Raw genomic sequence first — 16,641 nt, forward strand, 5'->3', positions numbered from 1 at the left:
TCATCATTATTTAAGTTTTGTTCCGCTTCTTGAATTACTGCGCTTAGAGAAACTTCCAAAAAAATCATTTCTTCTCTCAACAACCTGCGATTTAAGGGTTCTGGAAGTTGTGAATGATTTATCCTAGCTTGGTAAGTTACCTCTGTAGCATTAAAGCGACGATTCGTTTTCTTCTTGCTCGTCAAAATATACGGCAGGTTTAACTAAGAATAAAATTTACATTTAGTATGCATTTTCTGCAGCATTTCATTGGTTTTTTTATTTGCAATGAAAGTTAGATATGCTAGAAGAAATGTTAGTGGGGACAGACTTACTGAAGCGTTCCTTGAAGAATCTTCAGTCATATTATTTCCTGCATTTAGTGTATCTTCTACAGCAAAATCATTTGAAATATCTTAATTTGAATGAAGTAAGTTTGAAAACAAAAAGTATCCGGTCTCGAAATCTTTATAATATATTTTAGAAAAAGTTAACTACTTGCGAAAATGGGATAATTACCTCCAAACCCAATTCACTTTGATTAGGATAGGAAGCTATTGTATTTTCTAGAAAGAACTGGGTCGATTCACCTAACTAAAAAATAAAAAAGTATCAGCAAGTAAATTCTTAGAACTCATTATGAAATCTTTAACAAAATTATTTGAACTAAGTTAAGGATATTAAGGAAATCATTTCTTGCTTTAAAGAGTAAACTTACTATTTCGTCATCGGAAAAAAGTGAATCAATCATTTCATCTTCTTTTCCATGAAAAAAATTAACGCCTGCTACATCTACGAGTATATCAGTCACGGCATTTTTTATTAGATAACTAAAATTAAGCACACAAATGATGAAAAAAAAAATTTTAACCATATAGTTAATCAGTCATCCCAGATTATCAAACGAAAAAATTATCTCCTTTTCATTAACCACAACACATCATACGGTATAAATAAGGTTTCCGAAAAACATTGACTAGATTTATCTCTAAATTCAAATTATATATTAATTAAACAAATTTTAATTCGTGCTGAATACATAGTATCGTGAATTAATAACTTAAACAGATTTTCTTATGACTCCCCACGTGCTGAACACGCAGTATAGTAAATGAATTAAACAGATTTTTGTAAGGACACCGCGTGTTAAACGCATGGGATCTTACAAAAAAAAAAAAAAAAAAAAAAAAAGTACACTCATGATTGTAAAATATCTTTATACAAACAATGTACATTATCTACCATTTTAATGATCATAAAACTAACCTCATTTTCTAAATCAGACAAACAGTTTTTCATGCCATCAAGAGGATTTTGAATATATTCCTGAGACGTTTCACTCAAAAACTAAATGCAGAAATATCATTGTATTCACTTAAAACATCATATATGCATTTCTAACTTAATAATTTTTAAAATAAAATATTATTTGAAATTTACCTCGCTATAGCTCGAGTAATCTTCACAATCAATAGAATCTTGATTTTTTTAAAACTGCGCAAAAGAGGAATTACTCTGTTTATTAATTAGTAATTAAATTGATTAATAAATTAAAAGTACAAGTGCAAAAAATATTCCACTTACTTCATCAGACAATCGTTTAGCCATTATTTGTACAAAATTTCCTACTCACGAAAAAAAAAAAAAAAAAAAAAGTAGTCTAAAAAAATATATGAACACGCTGTTGCATTCGCTGCTGCATTTATATATGCAAAATATCATGTTGCCATTATTCGATCCTAAATAATGAACGGGAATTGTTGCCCATCACCAGCAGTTAGTTTAAAACGATATTTTTCAACAAGGACAAAACTATCTCTCCAAGCCTCAACTTGGTCGCTTACGGCCTTGACGAAACTATGTCAAAGGAAAATGTCAAAGGTCAGCATGTATTGTTAACCCTAAGAAAGAATTCTGTCACAAAGAACTTAAAAATTGCGTTTGCGTTATCAGAGCAACACTTGAGTGTGGTGTCATGTTCCTTTTCCACTGCTTTTGTTCAAAATGATGGATTCAGAAAACCATCATGGCGATGCACGTAAAAACCTTATGGACATAATTAACAACATTTTCAACCAAGATATTGTGGGGTATCGCTTAAGGAACTTTCATGCGGTGCCCCTCAATCTCTCTCTCTCTCTCTTTTTTTTTTTTTTTTTTTAGGAATCCTTAAGATAGCGACTTCGAATTTGAAAAAAAAAATTATTACCTCTTCATTTTTTTAAGATCATGTGAACTTTTATTAAACATTTTGTACACTAAATGTAGCCAGTAGTAACATATAATTTAAGAAAGAAATAGATTTTAAAAATACCTCTTTAAACGTAAATGAAAGAAAATTTCTTCCATTAGAAATAAAATCAAGCATGAGTCACTGTACAATACGAGGAGAAAACAAAATGGCAGACGAAGTGAATTATTTAAGATGGCGGACAAAGAGAGTGTGATTAAAAAAATGGCGGCAGCTATTAGAATGATAAAACATTTTTTATAATTAAACAATTACGGTAATTAAAATATTATCAAACCATTAAAAATAAATTAATATTCAATCGTTAGATATTTGATTTAAATAATTATAAAGAGGTATTTCCCCAAACACGTGGTTCAAGGTAAAACCGTCGTTGCCACAAAATCAAAACGAAACTTCTTCCCCAAATCCTCGTTGCCACACATAGAACCTAAATCCTAAAAATCTCCATGAAATTCTACTTCTACTTTCAAAACAAACACTTCTACTTCCACTTCGAAACAACTCCACTCAACAAAATGGTGGCACTTCCGGTCACGTGATCTCTGACATCTCTTCTGCCGTCACCCAGTGGGGCCAATACTACTCCCGGCTCAGTCATCTCAGTTTCTTTACTCTTATATGTTTGTAATTGTACATGTTTTGCTTTAAAAATGATTGAATTATGTTGTTCTTATCTTCCGGTTAAAGTTTTTATGCCTTTAGTAAATCTGTATGCAATATTTTTAGAATTATCAACAATTTTAAAGTTGTTTAAGTGCCGCTAAGAATAATAATGTTTTTGATGGCGGTCATTGCTTGTTTACATTTGAAACAGCAGACTAGTGGATTTGTTCCAATCTAGAGAAACTTAGCTTGGCAACAACAAAGATAACGCCTCCATTTATTATTGCCAATTAAATCATGCTTAATCCTTTCTGGAATTTTTTCGAGGAAATAAGCGTTTAAGATTTACTTCGTAGTTTTTAATACATATATTTTGAGTTTTTATATATTTTTGCCTTGTCGCGAAGTGAGAACTGAATTAATTGAATGAGAAATACTCAATCGTCTGTGAAAAACTGTTTCTTTTTTGTTTTGTTTGCTTAATTTCTTTTATACATCGTTCTAGCTTTATTATGGTATTTGAATAGAACATGTGGCAACGATTAGATAATTCTTTAAATGATATAAATTTTGTGCATTCTGTGTTATAATATGAACGAAAACTGTTAAGTGAATTAGCGCCAGAGTGTCGCTAAGGTTATAAGGTATTTCTCCCACTTCCCTAGCGTGCCTTCGTGGTGTAACGGTAGCACGCTGGGCCGTTATTCCAGAGGTCCGTGGTTCGATTCCCGGCGAAGGTGGTTGCGTATTTTTCATCTCTCCGGCTTCCAATAAACCTAATGACTCTACATGGTAAACAAATAGAGTGAATGTTAAAGAATGCATTTATTTTCTTGTGGTTTATGCGCTGTCGGCGAAGTAGATTTAATTCAGTCCAATATGTTTAAATAAAATGCAAGAAAAAATGCGTATAATTTAATATTCTGTACAAGGAAGTCATGTGGTGTACACATCAGATTTTTTCACTAGTGGTATTTTCATGTCTCACGTGAACGAATGATACTTTTTTCATGCATGGAAAGATAATGGTGCTTCAAGTTATGTTCTTTACACACAGCTATGATTTGTAAACATTCTAAACACTGTGGTTTACCATTCTTGTTCAGAATAAATAAATAATCTATCTCCCAACGATCTTGAAATTCTCGATTTTCGAGGTCTATTTTTCTTTTATTAGTAGCACTCATATTCAATAATTACCTTAATTAATAAATAAATATGAAATTAAGTTAATAATATTATAACATAATCACCCCTCAAGAAATCGTAGACAAGACTGCACTCGCAAGATTAATAGCGCAGACAACCATAGATAAACAACAACCAACCACAAATATAATATGTGGCGCCAACGTTGAGCCAACCATCATCAGACGTTAAACGGATTGCTGCTGTATTCAGACAGGTTAAGTGAAGTTACGCAAACTAAATAGTACCTACTTTAAATTGAAATTAGATTTAAATTTTGACATAGTAAAATAATTTTATTATTAATAATAATAATAATTTAGTAACCTAAGTTTATTCATAGTAAAATGTACTCGCGGGCCGTAAAAATAATTTGGCGGGCCGCCAGTTGGACAGCCCTCTGTATATATGTATATATATATGTAATAATAAAATTCCATAGTCAAGAATACACTTAAATTTCTAACTGTATGTTCTTTTCATTTTTAATGGCGACGTTCTCTTATTTGAAAGTATACTTGGAATTAAATCCACAGCACCGTAGTCAAGTTGTTTTTCCCTCCTTTTCTACACGTACAGTTATAGAATGTTCTGGAAATATTTAAAGCGAACTGGATTGGCTGACGAGGCTGACGTCATTCATGGAAGCTCCGCCTTTCCAGAGGCTATGAAAGGACTCGCAAAGGAATATCGGGGGCTTTTTCTTAAATGTCACGATGCAGTAAACTTCATACAAAAAGTTATTAGTATTTCTTTTTATTTACTCCGGATATCTGATTTTGTAACTGCTATTTCTCCTGAATAATAATAAATGAATCCTGTTTTTTCTTTAAACTTATCGTCTGATAATTTAAGCTACGACTAAAGCTGGTACATCACACACACACACATATATATATATATATATATATTTATCCCTAGCGCGCGAGACTGTGTATCGGAAATTTTAAAGCTTTACTCATTTTAAAATTATTATGTGATATTGCTATTGAATTGAATTTTGTGGTTTAATTGCAAAGAACAATATATTGTTACGAATTTGGTATTTAAAAAGCTAATATTAGTTCAATTATAAATTAATTGGTTTTATTTCTCGCGCAGTGCAGCGCGTGACGAATATTAAAAGAAAGCTAAGCCGGAAAATTGAAAATACAAGAGCGCGTGCATTAAATAAATAAATATCTCTTTTTGATTTCGAGAAAGTACTGGAAAATTCTAGCGCGTTATTTTAAAATCTTATAAAAGGAGGAAAACATCTCAGTTTGTAGTAGTTGCTTAGTTTGTTGTTGTTTAAAAAAACTACTGTTGTTGATTGTAGCGAATTCGTGGATTAGCGTTCTTTAGCTGTTTTGAATTACGTTCTATTGGACATTTGAGTAGTTAAAAGAAAACTACTGTGAGATATTGTAATACTGCGTGATAATTTGAGAAAATTTAAGCATTTTTGTTGTGATAATAATAAATTTTTGTTCATTTTTTTTTATCGGACTTGTGCATTCATTTCATAACGAACCCGTACGCACGCAACAATATTTAATAAATAAAGGTAACACACTTGGGCGTAATGTAAAATCTGAAAGCTTTCAGATTTTTTTTTAATTTAAATTTTAATTTTATTTAATTTTATTTTTTGTTGTTGTTTATTACATTTATTTATTCAAAATAATTCTATGTAAAATTGGTCGATGATATGAGAAATGAGGTGCACAATTTAAAATATCTGCACTTATATTACTAGTAAATGTTAAATCTATAAACGAATTGCCAAGTGTGTTTTGATAGTTACTTGGCACCCTATTGACATGAAAATGATGCTTCATAAAATCAAATGCCTTTATTCTTTCAAGTTATGCCTCATTTCATATAAAGTACAGCAAACACCACTCGAACACAATGACTGTCTACCACACGGACTTGCCACTCACACGTGGTCGCGCATGCGCACGTCACCAAAATTTCGCTATTTTTGAGGCGTTACTCTGTGTATAACCCTCTATCCAATTAAAAAAAATTTTATTTGCTAATTTGCACTTTCATCTATCTAATGATGTATTTAGATTAATTATAACATCTGTAGTATGGAAGATATGAACATTCACACACACCTCATATAGCATCTTAATTTTTGCTTCAAACCATTACGGAAAAATATAATCCTACGTTAAATAACATGGACACTTTATACTGAGAATCACAATTATTGTGTTTACTTATACAACATGATAAACAATAAACGCCCAAACATCAGTGATACTGAGAGTATTACTAAATTACTTTGACTAGTATATGCCGAAAATTGTTTTCTGCAAACAAGAAAACTGGGAGGCTAGATGGAATCCTGTTTTCTGCTTTAAATTTTCATATTTTCGCTGAAACTGAAATTAACCTTGCAGAGTGAGGATTGAATTGAATTAATTAGATTAAGGCAAAGCACTCGATTTCCTTAAGAGGAAGGATATTTTCGCAAAGAATTTTTAAAGGAAATTGGGTCGTGTTCACATTTCACAAAGAGAATGCTGCGAAAACTCCCATCCAGCCCTTTCGTCGAGATTTGAATCTGGATCGAACTATTATTGTTCAGAGGTTTCATTATTAGCCGCTGATAAGCCCTTTCAGTATGAAAAAAAAAATAATGAACCAATTTAAAAAGAAACGCATAGACACGAGAGAACAAAAACGTTCGGAGTATCGATAAAAAATGCTGAAAAGATCAATAAAATTGCCTGCCCAAAGGAATTTTGACATTTGTGATGGTAAGCAGATTATACATCTTCTTACAGGGAAAAAAAAAATCCTTAAACTAATAAATTAATATGCTTAACTTGCTATTAAAATAACTTTAAATTTATTTCGCGCATAAATCTGCTTCTTAAATAAACTTTAAATTTCTTTTGCTTAAAATATAATTTTTAAGTCTCCGTTGTTACTGTTATTATGCATTATTTTTCAGAACGTTATGATTTTCTTTCTTTCTTTTCTGTATACGAGCCAATTTCTCTTAGAAAGTCTTCCACGAATGCATCCCTCCCCCTAAAGCAGATAGCCCTAGTGTGCTTTGCCGTATTCTCAAAACACACACACACTTTCTTTCTTTTCTTTCCTCTCTGTCTCTCTCTTTTCACTTCCTTGTACGAAGTAAAAAGGAAATATTGTAATCGCGAAACATTTCAGGCAGCATATTTCAACGAAAATATCCATTTTGACCTCTATCGAATGCAATTTAACGATGTGTTTGCGTGATATCTGTACGTAAGGACAGAATAAAATACTCTTTTCCTTCAAAAAAATTATAAAACTGCTTTAAAATTAATACTGAAGAGAATTTTTCGTGGCGTCTGTACGAACGTATGTACGTACGTGCGTACGTACGTACGTATCTCGCATAACTCAAAAACGAGTAGCCTCAGAACGTTGAAATTTTGTCTATAGGACTGCTATAACATGGAGATGTGCACCTCGTATTTGGGTTACAATCGGCCACCAAACGTATATAAATATTTTTATATATATCCACTCTGTTACCCGGCTCGGTGATCTCAGTTTCTTTACTCTTATATGTTTGTAAATTGTACATTTTTTGCTTTAAAAATGATTGAATTATGTTGTTTTTATCTTCCGGTTAAGGATTTTATGCCTTTAGTAAATCTGTGTGCAATATTTTTAGAATTATCAGCAATTTTAAAGTTGTTTAATTGCCGCTAAGCCTGTTTTTAATGGCGGCCATTGATGTTTACATTTGAAACAGGAGACTAGTGGATTTGTTGCCTATCTAGAGAAACTTAGCTTCACAACAACAAAGATAACGCATTCATTTATTATTGCCAATTAAATCATGCTTAATTCTTTCTGGAATTTTTTCGAGGAAATAAGTGTTTGAGATTTACTTCGTAATTTTTAATATAGATATTTTCAGTTTTTATGTATTTTTGCCTTCTCGCGAAGTGAGAACTGAATTAATTAAATGAGAAATGCTCAATCGTCTGTGAAAAACTGTTTCTTTTTTGTTTTGTTTGCTTAATTTCTTTTATACATCATTCTAGCTTTATTATAGTATTTGAATAGAACATGTGGCAACGATTAGATAATTCTATTCCTTAAATGATATAAATTTTGTGCATTATGAGTTATAATATGAACAAAATATATAAGTTAACTGTTATATAATTATTGGATTATATAACAGTTAACTTAGTTTCTGTTATATAATTATTATATAAGTTAACTGTTATATAATTATTAATACTGTTAAGTGAATCTAGCGCCAGAGTGTCGCTATGGTAAACAAATACTAGAGTGAAATTTAAAGAATGCATTTATTCTATTGTTTATGCGCTGTCGGCGAAGTAGATTTAATTCAATCCAATAAGTTTAAATGAAATGCAAGAAAAAATGCGTATAATTTAATATTCCAATACAAGGAAGTCATGTGGTGTATATATCAGATTTTTTAATAATGCGAAACAATATGGACGTATTTATGGCTTACGTATTTAATGATTTGTTGAGAATAATTTATTTCCAAAAATTAAATATGATAAAAATATAAACAGCTTGAAAGTGACTCTTAGTTAAAAAAAAATAATTGATAATTATATACTATAAAAAATAAACAGTTGAAATAGATCAAGGTTATGCCTCAATCTTCCATAATACAAATAAGTGGGATAAAACCCTCCATCTTCAATTTCCTAGCCTAGTAATTCTTTAAAGTATGAGTCATTATGTTGATTGGAAGCGAAAAGTTCTGGATTTTGCTATACAATTGTTAAAATTTTTATTTAGTTTTTTTATATACTAACTCATTGTTAATAATTATATTTAATTACCGTATTGGCCTAAAGTACGGCCCAGCGTAATAATAGCTTACTAGAGAGGTGGACGCGTGCAGCCAGAATATCTGGTATCTCTCACTAAGACTTTAGAACTTCGCGGTTATATACCACTCTTTCCCATTAGCATTCAGACGTGATTCTAAAACTACGTTCTGGCAGGAAGTGGTAAGTTGAAATAAGAATCGATAAGAAAGGAAGTTTAATTCAAAATTTAACTGTTAATAAAATTAACATAATCCTTACAACTTTCACAATGAAAAATTCGGAAAAAAAAATGCGATTATTACCCGAGTGAATAACGATATCATTACATCCTTCAAAGACTTTCCTTTCTCGCTCTCTTTTTGTTTTGGAGCGACTAATTATATACGGGTGATTCTGTAAAAGCTTTACTTACGTTATAAGGTATTTCCTCCCTCCTTTACGCATGCCTTCGTGGTATAACTAGAAGTACACTCGTCGCGTTGTCTGGAGTTGTGGAGTTCATTTCCGGCGAGAGAAGTACAGATCTCTTCAGTTCCCAGGTTTGATTTTATTTAATTATGGCAAAGCACTCGAGGGCTATTTGCCTAAGCGGAGGGATGCCTTCGTGGAGGACTTTCTAAAGGAAATTAACTGGTATACAAGTTGAGTCCCCCTGACATCGAAATAATCTATTGACTCTAGACCGTAACATAAAAATGCGCTGGGAAGTATTACGTTGAGAATTCCGTTTTCGCTAAGCATATAGCATTTCCAAAATTTTCTTGGTAATTAATTCTTTGTGAGGATAAAAAAAGCCTGGCCTGAACCGCATTAACATATAATTTGAAAGAATGCTAAGAAAATAATGTAAAAAGGTAAGTTAACGTTAACCTAATAATGTGATTCGCAATTATATGTTTGTAAGTCGCAAGGCTAAAACTTTCGGGAAGTACCTTTTGCAATTTTTGAAAAATAAATGCATAAAATTAATGAATTTAATATGGCTCAGACAGTTCGCTTTTCTTGTGCTCATAATGAACGCTTGTCAAGCCATTAGGATTCCCGCATGTATATGGGGAACAGAATTCTTTGCGCAGTACTTAGCGAAAATATTTGCTGCATCACGTAATTGAGTTTTAGCTTCTCCCACAGAAAGTGCAATCAGAATCATAAATACATGGATTGTGAAGCTCTTTTATCATTAGCCTGTTCAATAGCTTTCTTGGAACCCTATCCCACGGGGTATATCTATTCTTTTCTCCTTCTCGTCTCAGCTTGATGACCTGTGGAGGAATGGATCCGCAGGAGAGGAACAGATGTTTCTAAAGGGAGGAGAAATTTGCTCTCCCCCTCTGGTTTTCTTTCACAGCTTTTCATTCGTTGAAATATTCGTCTGGCTGCAGAAATTTCTCAACAGTTCGTGAAACCCATTGGTTGAATCGCACACAAAAGACTTGTATTTCACTTTGACCACAGGGAAATAGGATTGTTTTCTGAGTGCTATTTTGTCATTCTAGTTACTCATTTTGATGGCATTTGAGATATCTCGCTGACCTTGTATAGAAACAAAAAGTTGGAAACTTGTTTGAAAGACCTCATGAGCCAATGCAAATTTCTGGACAAGCCTGCATTGAAGAATAAGGGAAGCTACATCAAGTAAATACTCTTCCATTGCAAGAATGACGCCTACAGTTAGTCCGAGGAAGTTAAAAATATACAGGAAAGAAAAATAACTCCTATTACAATGAACATAAAACTTATCCTAGAAGTTTATCTATATATTCAGGGGCTTTAATTTGCAGAAAATGTTTGTTTTGTTGCATAAATGAAATTAGTACTGGAACCAAAAAGAACATGTTATAAGAAGAAAACAATGAGAAAGAAAAAAACATCCTTAAAAATACAAAATTAAAAAATATGATGTGTAAACCACATGACTTTCTTGTACGGAATGTTAAATTATACGCATTTTTTCTTACATTTCATTTAAACTTACTGGATTTAATTAAATCTACTTCGTCGATAGCGCATAAACCACACTAGAATAAATGCACTCTTTAAAATTCACTATATTTGTTTACCATAGCGACACTCTGGCAGTACGCTAGGTTCCTTTAACAGCGTTACATTTCATAATGCACAAAATTTATATCATCTGAAGAATTATCTAATCTTTGCCACATGTTCTATTGAAATACTATAATAAATCTAAAACGATGTATAAAAGAAATTAAGCAAACAAAAACAAAAAAAAACAAAAAAAAAAAAGAAACAGTTTTTCACAGACGATTCATTATTTCTCATTCAATTAATTCAGTTCTCACTTCGCAACAAAGCAAAAATGAAAAAAAAAAAAAAAAACTCAAAACATCTATATTAAAAATTACTAAGGAAATCTTAAACACTTATATCTTCGAATAAATTCCAGAATGGACTAAGCATGATTTTATTCGCAATGATAAATGAAGGCGTTATCTTTGTTGTTGCGAAGCTTAGTTTTTCTAGATTGGCAACAAATCCAGTATTCTGCTAAGTTTCAAATGTAGAAAAACATGGCCGCCATGGTAAAAGTGAGGCTTAGCCGCACTTAAACAACTTTTAAATTGTTGATAATTCGATAAATATTGCGTGCAGATTTAAAAAAGGCATAAAAACCTTAACCGGGAGATGAGAAGAACATAATTCAATAATCTTTAAAGGAAAAAATGCACAATTTACAAACATATAAGAATAAAGAAATTGAACTAAGCTGAGTAACAGAGTAAATATATATTTTTTACGCGGACGATTGCAACCGAAATACGAGGTACTTGTACTTCGTACAAGGAAGTAAAAAGAGGAAAACTTACGTATAAATGTTGCTAAAGAATAATTTTTACAAGAAAACTTTAATAATGTTACTGAATATAACTCACATAAAGTTATTATTTTTAATATTAATTTTTTCGCAATAAGTAAACTTGCATTTTTTTAGACAGCTCTCGGTTAATCTGAGTCTTATAAACCGGAAGATTATTAAAACGATTATTCAAAAACAAAATAAAAATAAAATGGAAAAGAGAGATATCAATTTGTTGCAAACATATCTACTTCTCCTAAGTGCTTTTGCACACCCCTAACGCTAATCGCTTACTCCGACAGTGGTGTAAGAATGAATGACTTTTATTGAAGAATTTGATATTAGGTCATATAATTGAAGTTCTGTAACAATCATTATATATATTATTTCTGTAGTAAAATTTCCCTTATAAAGGGGGGGAATGTGGGGACACCTCTTCCGTTCTACTGAAACGATTGACGAAATTTAATTTGCACTTTTTATGTCTCGATGTCATAGGATATATATTAGATTTATATATAGTAATGTTCTAATATAGGTATCTTGACTCAAAATCGAACATCTGCTGATATGATACCGATTTTTCTTTCTATTTCCATTCTATGATTCAGATTATGGCTAAATGTTAAATTTTTTAAAATTTGGTGACAAACTTACCGAGAAATTTAAAAATCTGTCTTGGCACACTCTTTTTTCAGTTTGCGCCAAGAATAATTCACTTGACGAAATACTTAATTTATAGTAATCTATTCTCCTTTCCCCTCTTTTCATTGTTCAGGATTAGAAAAAAAGGTGCATCCTTCATTCTTTCAAATAATATTAACAAAGTGCGTAAATCACGTTTAGTCGCTTATAACAAATATGCCAAGTTTCAAAACGCTGCAATATATAAATTCACGTATATGTTTGGAAATTTTGAATAAAAAAACTTTAATTTTTTGCAGGTTTGCTTGGAATTACATCTACATTAAGGTGATGATAAACATTTTATATATAGATTATAATTCAAAAATGTTCTCGAAAATTTTGTAAAAAATACAAATTTTCCTAGCAAATCAAAAAAATAACTGCGAATTTTATTTGGATTGAATCTAAATTTCAAAATGTGACAGAAGGTATCAAGTAATTTTAATAAAAATAAAAAGAGAGATTAATAACTATATACCAAATTCAATTAACATTGAGGAACTAAAATTTTCAGAGCTAATTTTTTAAAAACTACTAGCATGATTTTTTACAAATCTTGGCATTTTGGCATAATTTAAGTATTAGAATCGAAATATGAAAAAAAAAAGGGAATGTCGTTTCAAAAAATGGCAGAATAGCTATATTAGACCAATGTTGTATGATCTTAAATTCATTTACTGTGAAATTAAGTTATTCTACTACTTGCGCAATTGCTGCAAAGTAAGTTAATAATAATTTATTTACTAAATAAAATTGATTATATTATCTCCTAAGATTAATTAGAGTAGAATGATCTGAAAAGAGATTTCTTAATTACTGTTCATTGAACGGGAGTTGGTTTGTTCCCCTTGAAAAGTCAACTAATTTCCGATCAATGTCAATGAATACTTGCATTTAATTCTTGCTTTTAATTTATTCCTTTTAAAATTGTTATTCATGATTTAATTCCAGTCACCATTAAACATTGTTAACAATTTACATTCAAGTTACTTAAAAACATCTTTCGAAATAGAACTTACTAAGTATGGATTCACTCTTTTCAAATCATTCTACTCTAATTAATCTTAGGAGATAATATAATCAACTTTATTTAGTAAATAAATTATATTAGAACAATGCTATATAAAAATCTAATATAAAGTATATTCCGACACATAATCCGCAATTTTAATACAAAATTTTTTTAAAAAAAAATCTGAACGGTTTCAGATTTTAAATTACGTCCAAAGGGACGTTTTTTTAACGTTTTGTGTGTTACCTTTATTTATTAAATATCGTGTTCTTTGCACTTAAAACATAAAAAATTCAGTTCAATAGCAATGTCGCAAAATAATTTTAAAATGAGTATATCTTTAGAATTTCCATACACAGTCTCGCCGGGCTGGAGATAATTTGGGGGGAGGGGCCTGTACAACGTTGCCACTGCTGGTTTGAAATCCTTGAGTTTGTTAATCAAAAATTCGTTAAACGTTTTAAAAAATATGAAATCGATCATAAAACAAATTCAAAATTTCAAATTTGGGCTTCCAGATGCCCATATTCGCAGTAGGATTACGTCATTCAAAATTGGATGGCTGTAGGTACCGTTGTTTTATCACAATGCCAGAAACATACACATTTTATGCAGATTCTTCATTATTTACTTTCTTCAAATATAATACAGGGCGATAGTATTCGGTGGCAACGATTTGAAAAGTGATACGCCGTTTATAGGGTTCCGATGCAAAATCGCAAAACGAAAACAATAGTCCTTCAGGGACAAAGCCCCTCTGGACTAAAAAGCCAAAATAACTACTAAGAAAGAACCATAGGAACCATTGTTTGCTGAATCGCTATGATGTGATGCTTGTGGAAAACAAAAGTAAACTCATTTATCCTGTTAAAGAAGGCGTCAGTACAATACAGGATTATGTCACGGACACTGAGTTATTTCACGTACTTCAGGAAACTCATTTCGCTATTGGATACGGAGGACCTGATGACATTATGTTAAAAGAACTTTCAACCAAATACAGAAAGGTTACACATAATGATACTGAAATGCACATCTACTTTTGTGAGCCGTGCCAGAAAAAAAAAAAAAAAAAGTATTGAAAATGACATTCCTGTGAAACCCATATGTTTTTTTTTTTTTTTTTTTTTTTTAAGTCCAAAGGGATTTGAATCCCGAAGGACTATTAGTTTCGTTTTGGCATTTTGCGTCGGACTCATAAATGTCGGTTCACTTTTCAAACTGTTGCCATAAAATGTTAGAGTCCTGCATTATATTTGAAGAAATTAAATAATGAAAATCTGCGTAAATGTATGTATATTTCTCGTATTGTGATAAAACAACGGTACATAGAGTCATCGAATTTTGAATAACGTAATCCTCCAACGAATATGAGCATGTGGAAGACCAAATTTGAAATTTAAAATTTGTTTTATGATTTCCTATTTTTTAAAACTTTGACGAATTTTTGATTAACAAACTCAAGGATTTCAAAGCGAGCAATGGCAACGTTGAGCAGAAAAAACATTTTTATCTCCAGCGCGTGAGTCTCTGTATCGGAAATTCTAAAGATATGCTCGTTTTAAAACTATTTTGCGATATTGCTGTTGCACTGGATCTTATGGTTTAAGTGCGAGGAACATGATATTTAATAAAGAAAGGTAACACACAAAATGTTAAAAAACGCCCCTTTGGACGTAATTTAAAATCTGAAACATTTCAGACTTTTTTTTTTTTTTTTTTTTTTTTTTTTAATTTTGAAGAGTGGGGGAAAAAATTCGTTCTACAAGGTTCAAATGTTCGGGCTGGAGGTTTACGTGTTTTTAAAATTTGATGTCTCTATACGCTACCATTTTTCTACAACGCGAGGAAAAGCACACATGCATATATATAGACTTTTCATTATTTAATAAACATATATTCATGCATTATATTATTTTTCATTATATAATTACAGAGATTATTAAAATAGTTTGAGTAATGTGCTGTTTATCAACACGATTTAGTTTCGCGATTTTTTTCGAAATATAATGGGAATACTAGCCGGTTGCCCTTACAAAACCTTCCATAAAGGCATTCCTCCCCTTAATAAGATAGCTCCTGAAGTGCTTTGCCGTATTTTGCTTGTATTATCGGAAGTATGACATTATACTCTACAGTAGCACATTTCCGCATTTCACTCTCGCATTTTTAGGTTAAAATGTCTAAACCCGTTGTTAAGGGAGCGAGTGTAAGTATAACGTATAATATACTGAATTACACCTGATAGTATTTATAAGCGTTATGTGAATACCTGTCCTGCATAGCGTTCACATAACCGTGGCAAATCTTAAAACCAATTTCCCGTAGATAAGGTACTGTAGTTACTGTACTGTAGATGTATATTTTTATAGTGCGAAAGTTCTCGAGAGCTTTAAATTTTATATTGAAACTAAAAGTATCTATGTCTCTCATCATGTACCAATATATGTAGTAAAAGGGATGTCATTTTACATTCATTTAAATCTTTTGATCAAATTTGTATCACCAAAAATAACTTATTGTATCACAACTGGTACATGTATCATAGTTTGAAAAACGCGTTCTAGTGTTTTGGTCAGTGGCTTGTGTCAGAAGAGCTGTGTTACCAACGAAGAATGCTATTGTATTTTAAGATGGTATGGTATGTCATAAATGTGTATGTTGTATAATAAAGGACTTACAACTGAACCTTGGGACACTCCTGCTTTTTAATCCGTTTGTGCGTGGAATATGCGTTTCTAATTCGAACGCTTAATAATCCTTTATGGAGGAAAGAAGCAAGAGTATGGATTAGCTCATTTTGAAAATTACTGGATACTATCATGTTATACCTTATTGCTCACATGATAGGAAAAGGGCATTCTAATTTGAATATTTTACAAGTAGTTAGTTTTACAAGCTGTTTTGCACTGAAATTGCTCTTGCGGGAATGTTTTGCCGCTCGCAACGCATAAACAGTAATTTCTTGAAAGAAAAAAAGAAAAAAAAAGAAAAAAGAAAGAAAGAAAAGATAAAAGAAAAGAAAAGAAAAAAAAATTGGGTATAATGCCTCCAATGACAAGATCATAAATTGAACTGAAAATTTTAATGGGATATCAAGTAATTTATTATTTAAAAACAAGCACTTTCTTTTGCAATAAGAGCAATAAGAGTACGAAACACTTTTAAATATGGCCTTGCCTTTTTTTTTTTTTTTTTTTTTTTTTTTTTTTTTTTTTTTTGAGGAAAGGTAATATAGACATGTGATCTCTTATTTTTTGCCATTAACTATGACATATACAGA

At 31.2% G+C, this 16,641-nt stretch overlaps 1 long non-coding RNA gene and 1 other non-coding gene across 2 annotated transcripts in view; one reads left to right on the forward strand and one right to left on the reverse strand.

Moving 5' to 3' along the window:
• The window catches only part of LOC146997089 (uncharacterized), a 269,854-nt gene that overhangs the window by 88,723 nt on the left and 164,490 nt on the right, over window positions 1–16,641 (reverse strand). The gene's annotated exons all lie outside the window — the stretch shown is intronic.
• TRNAN-GUU (transfer RNA asparagine (anticodon GUU)) lies at window positions 3,505–3,576 on the forward strand. The gene has a single exon. It is a non-coding gene; the product is annotated as a tRNA-Asn (tRNA).

Source organism: Stegodyphus dumicola, chromosome 5 (assembly GCF_044657685.1).
Source record: "Stegodyphus dumicola isolate Sdum_Otavi_A_Nest chromosome 5, ASM4465768v1".
Lineage (NCBI taxonomy): Eukaryota > Metazoa > Arthropoda > Arachnida > Araneae > Eresidae > Stegodyphus > Stegodyphus dumicola.